Source organism: Trichechus manatus, unplaced genomic scaffold (genome assembly GCF_000243295.1).
Source record: "Trichechus manatus latirostris isolate Lorelei unplaced genomic scaffold, TriManLat1.0 scaffold00346, whole genome shotgun sequence".
NCBI lineage: Eukaryota > Metazoa > Chordata > Mammalia > Sirenia > Trichechidae > Trichechus > Trichechus manatus.
Genome location: NW_004444282.1, coordinates 265,159 through 270,000, shown reverse-complemented (window position 1 = coordinate 270,000; position 4,842 = coordinate 265,159).

Below are 4,842 nucleotides of genomic sequence, written 5' to 3'. Positions count from 1 at the left end.
TGTGCCAATATTAGAGGTAAATAAATCAGGGAAAATGTGGCAGGTATATGGCTATTTTTAATTTTTGTTTCATACCATCTTGATTCTTAAATTAGCTATTTTCATATTATTAGTGCTTTTGTATTCAACTCTGACTTGTCATAAGAAATGCAATATCATAAATTGTGTAGTACCTCTCAAACTTTAAGCATTGCCAAAATTGTCTTGAATTCTGTGGATATACACATTTAAATTAATCCAGATATCAGATCCCAGGGGGAAATGAATGGCAAAGTAATGATCAGGGGGTTTTAATTCTGAGTATACTCCTTTTTATCACCTGCTGGTAGAGTTATTCTCCTCGGTGACTTTCAGTGGCCTGGACTTCACACTTCCTTTTCCTTCTCCATGGGTGGAGGTGTATTTACTTACTGACGAGTTTCTTGTCAGGTGAAGACCATTTCATATTTGGTCTGTTGCTGTTTGGTTATCTTCATTAACTCTTCATTCTAATACCGACTGTATTAAATTGTTACAAAAAGAAAGGGAAGTAAAATTGCACATTTGAAGCTCATGATAAGATGTAAGCAATGGCACCTGGCAGTAGCATGGCGCAAAGTTGCAAGAATGCATACATAATGATGCCCTTGCGTAAATGTTGGAAATTAATTCAGAAGACACTTGAAACAGTGTTATTAACAGGTTCCAGAACTGTTCCCCCCAAACCAAACCCGTTGCTGTCAATTCGATTCATAGTGGCCCTGTAGAATAGAGTAGAACTGCCCCCTAGGGTTTCCAAGGCTGTAATCTTGGAAACAAATTGCCACATGTTTCTCCCGAGGAGCAGCTGGTGGGTTTCAGCCGGGGACCTGTTGGTTAGCAGCTGAACACTTAACCGCTGTGCAACCAGGGCTCCTTCCAGAATTGTTCCAGGGTAAAATTAGTTATTCCATTTTTTGGTCCTTGTCTCTCTCTCTCTGTCTGTCTCTCGGTCTCTGTCTCACCCCCTCCCCTCCCTTGAACTTGCTAGAATACTTGATGCTTTGACAGAACTTTTCAAAGATTGAGAAAAAAATATCCTAGAACATTTACTATAATATAGTCACATAAATGGAGGAGGAAAGATGGTTGGCTTCTGTGTCTGCAACGGTTAGTGGTGAACATATTTCCTCCCCTAGGAAGTGACAGGTTTTAGATGTTCAAGATACTATGAAGCAAAGCTAGTATAAAACCCATTGCCGTGGAGTGGATTCCGACTCATAGCGACCCTGTAGGACAGAGTAGCACTGCCCCATAGGGTTTCCAAGGAGCAGCTGGTGGATTCGAACTGCCGACCTTTTGGTTGGCATGCGCGCTCTTAACCACTGTGCCACCAGGGCTCCAAAGTTAGTATACACTACTAAAATCCCAACTAAGCCCCATCCCCCCAATATGTAATTGTGCAGAAGGAGGGTTATTATACACCAAGGTACCGAAATAATTCATAATCACTGGATATATTTTTCCACTTGTATCAAAAGATTAAGTTAATAACCATGCATTAGAATGTGTGATAACTGAGTACCCCATATTTTTCACCATTTAACCTTAAATATGCTTTTACTAATTTATGAATAGAGCATTGGGTCTAGACATGTCCTGACTGATCCCCACCCTCTTTTCTGATCTTAGTCCAACTAGCACACATTTAAGAGCAGTGAATCAGGCTCCACTGTACTTCGCACTGAAGACACAAAGTTTTCTCAGTGTAAATTACATAACCCGTAAGTTTTACTTCTTTAGCACCATGTTCCAACCACCTTAGCTCATGGTCCATGGGCCTCACGTGGACACTAGAAAGTAAGTAAAAAGAATTATGTTTGATATGTTGCAATGTGCATTTTAAAAACCTAAGGTATTTTATACTCCTCCTTCTCTGGCTGCACAACATGACAATTGGGAATATAGAAAAAATACCACAAAACTGTATGACATAAATGTAATAAGTTTTTATATAATCACATAAATATGTGGAGCTATCCTCGATCAGTTAGTTGAAACTTACTTTCCACCCAAAAATATCTTTTATAAACCATATGTGTAATGGTGCAGACTTCTAATAAAAAATCATGATCAGTAGGCTCAATTTAATAGGGAGAAAGGATGCAAAGTAAGAAGGGAACTAATATTTATGGGTCATGCAGTTTGTCTACATAATGCTTTTTAATATTCAAGCTAAAGTCACGGGTAGAGGTTATTAGCCTGACATCACAGATGAGTAAAACGAAAGAAAAAACAGACGTACAAAGAAGTTCAGCAAATTACCCAGAACTAAAGCCAGTGTGTGACAGAACCAGAACTAAAACTCAGGTTTGTCTAAAATCAAAAAGTGACCCTAGGGTGTTCACAACCATGCTGCCTCCCAGTAGAAGCCGTAGAAGCAAAGGCAGATAAAATACAGGTACAAAAATTTAAACTGTATATGATAAGTCAATAGGTGTATTTGCGATTTGTACTGTATTTAGTGTTTATTGTAGACTGAATTTGCTATGACTTGAATATACAATTTTAAATTGCTTGCTTTTCTATCCAATGCAGATTATTCCAGATAATGGTAATAACCATAATTGTTTCCATGTGACTTTTTTTCTCATAAAAATACTGGCATATTTATGAGACTCAGGCATAATATATTTTTCCTGAGTTTGAATTTAGAAGGAAAATGTTATTTCTTTATGAATAAATAATTCCCGTATTGGTTGCTGTTTATTGTGACTCAGAAATTATAAAGCACTTCCTACGAACCATTGAAGCTCTGGTAGCGCCGTGGTTAAGAGCTCAGTCTGCTAACAAAATGGTCAGCAGTTTGAATATACCAGCTGCTCTTTGGAAACCCTATGGGGCAGTTTCACTCTGTCCTGTAGGGTTGCTATGAGTCAACACTGACTCGACGGCAACAGGTTTAATTTTGGTTTATGAAACATTATATTTAGAATTTGAGCAACCGTCTGTATTTATAAGATTATCCTGAGCTACAAAACAAATCAAAATACTATGAGATGCAAATGATTCGATGCATCTAAAAAAATAAACCAACTGCCTTTAAGTCGATTCCACTCATGTCTTCCTCATGCATTTCAGAGTAGTAGCGCACTCCGTAGGGTTTGTGTCATGGCTGTGATCCAGAAGTAGATCACCAGGCCTTTCTTCCAAGGCACCTCTGTGTGGGTTCGAGCCACCAACCTTTTGGTTAGTAACCAGCACTTAACTAGTTGCACCACCTAGGAACTCCTTGGTTCATCTCCATGGTATGTATTTATTTTCATTATTTAATACAACTGGTCCCTATGTTCTATCTCATTTTTCATGTTCCCTAAACATCTGTATTATCACTCTACTTTCTCTCCACTTGTTCTGTAGAAACAAGTGCCATTGCTTTCATCCTCTCTTTCTGCACTGAAGTCTTTAGAGTATTGTTCTCCTTACCTCTATTTTACATTATACACTTCCACTGTACTGCATTCTTCACAAAGTCTCACGTGCTGCATCTGGTCTTATTTGTGATGTACGGAAGTGGCCATATTCCTGGAGCCAACAGGATACACTTTTGGCAATGGCCACACATCATCATAAATAAGGGAACTCGTGTGGACTGTAAGCTTGAGGTTTCTTGGATAGGGAAGGTGCTCATCTTCTACAATATTTTGTGTTAATACGAGTCTTCTTTATGCATGATAAATACATAAATGAATGTGATTTTAAAGAATCTAGAAAAACCAATCTTCTAGTCTTTGGCACTTTGTATCCTGGATGTTTCTAATTTTCTTAAAGTGCCTTACAACTTTGAGAAATAAAGCTACAACCAAATCATAGCACCGTTACATATCAACCTTCAGTTCTTTCAGTGCAATGTAACATCGCTGATAACATCCTTCCGAACAGATTTTATACCATAACAGTTCACAATACCAAATGGCTTCAAAATTACTGAGATAAAAACTAAAAATATTGACTTTACTCATCTCGCTTTTTTTTTAGGTTTTGATTTCTGCATATCCATGTGAATGATCTTATGGTTGAGAAATGCGCTTAAAGACTGCAAGGTCCAGTTATCTGTAGTCATTTGTCATTATAATTATATAAAAGTAGTCATTACAATTGTTGCATAATAAAAATCATAAACCCTCCTTATTGATACCTTGAAAAATGGGTAATTTGCTGAGCTCACTTCATTTTTTATAGTTCTGCTTTACTCTGCTATCCATTTTTTGTACATTCTATAGATTTTAGCTCTTTACAAGATCCTGTGATCTGGTTTATTGTAGTCTTCTCCCTGTGCTTTTTCTTTACTTTGTTTCACTTATATGCTTTTCCTGAAAGAATTGTTATAGTTATAGCAAGAATGATTATTTTAAAATATCTATCTTAAGAGGAAATGAATATTGCAAAAAGAAATTTGGAGCTTAAGGAAATTTTTTAGACCAAAGTGTGTCTCTTATCCTAATCCCCTGCTACTTTACCCTCTCTCTTTTTTTTACCTTGTAATTATTTTTAAAAATTATTTTCCTTTCTCTCTTTTCCACAATGTTTAGCTCAATGTCTTTAGCATTTTTTCATCTAATTAGGGGCGTTTCTATTCTAATTTTTTTTTATTTGAGAGGTTTATTTACACTTGCCCTATTTGGATGAGCTCTAGTTTTTCAGTCTTCATCAGTAATTGTTAATAAGGTAATATTCAGTAGTATTTCTGTAGGCAGTTTTTCAGTGATCATAAATTCATTACCATTTCAGCATTTTTTTTCTTCTCATGGTAAAAAAGGCTTTTTTGTTTTTTTGCTTTAAACTCAGCTATGGCAAAATAAGCTAGAGAAACTATGTGAAAAC